Below are 1,429 nucleotides of genomic sequence, written 5' to 3'. Positions count from 1 at the left end.
AACTTCTTCATCCGACATCCGTTTTCGTCTGTCTTTTTATCTTTATGCTACAAATAATGAGATCTTAAATTCTCGTTTAGGTTGTGTCGGCTAAAAACCGTTCGGTCTATTATTCGAATTTCGGGCTATACACTGCTAATCCAAAACTTCGAAAAATCATAACTTCCTCATACGAAGTCAGATTTGGGTGTTCTTTTTATGGACGCTCTCGGTTTAATGTATTCTACAACTTTCGTTTAGATCACTAAGGCTAAATCTCATTCTACCATAAATTCACTATTTACGCTTCCTAGTGCTGTGCCGGTTCCGTTGTGAAACTTCGACGGGTCATAACTTCTTCGTTATAACTCGGATTTTGGCGTTCTTTATATGTACGGAAACCTTGTGGCATATTCTACAAATTGGTTAAGATTATTTATTTTAAATAATCTTTTGTAGAAAAGTCGTTTTCGACCCCTATTGCCTCTAAATTGACTAGCCCGGATCTACGGACGTTATATATATATATATATATATATATATATATATATATATATATATATATATATATATATATATATATATATATATATATATATATATATATATATATAAGTAATGTAAGTATGCCTCCTAGTACAAATTTCTAAGACCTTTTATGTCTACATATGTGCATGTGACTTCTTTCACTTTATTTATCTTATCGGTAAATAATTATAAAAATTTACTTTAACAAATCAAGCAATGACAAATGAATCATTCTGTATCTTCAAAATCTCATCTTCTAATTAATTATCTTATACTGATCAATAGAATATGATGAGTTTTGAATTTAATGCGATATATTAAATGTAGGTAATCTTCCAACCACATGAGAAAGACATATAAAATGCCTTTTAGTCATTAACTATGATGCATTGAATTATATACTTTCTGGTAATTAATATTATGACGATAGGCGTAACTAATAGCAATAAATTCATGCCAACCATAGGCTTACATGGCAACATATATCATAGTTTTCCATCCTCAGTTAGCACTTTCATTCTCTCAAGACCAACCTCTACTTCCATGTCCTTCTTGTTGAGTTTTCTATACATCAAATACACTTAAACTATATAGCGAAAAAATCAAACTATTATATACCTAAGTGTACATCCACCCTAGAATCTATTCCTTCATACTAATTACAGCTACCCTATGAAAACATAAAAACATAAAGAAGGAAAACATACCTCCTATGTAGCCCTTTGATCTCCATGCCTGAGATCTTGATCCTGTCCTCCACAATGTGGCTTTAATGAGAGGACCCAAACCAGAGTCCCTCTAATGGTATCACACTCAATGACACCAAAGAGTGTAATAAAACATAACTAGGAGAAGGGTCATGATTTTATGGCAAGTTTCTGGGAAAGATCCCAAATGGGGTAACATGTTAATGTTACAATTT

Source organism: Lactuca sativa, chromosome 9 (assembly GCF_002870075.4).
Source record: "Lactuca sativa cultivar Salinas chromosome 9, Lsat_Salinas_v11, whole genome shotgun sequence".
In the NCBI taxonomy this organism is placed as follows: domain Eukaryota; kingdom Viridiplantae; phylum Streptophyta; class Magnoliopsida; order Asterales; family Asteraceae; genus Lactuca; species Lactuca sativa.
Note: the sequence above shows the minus strand (reverse complement) of the source record.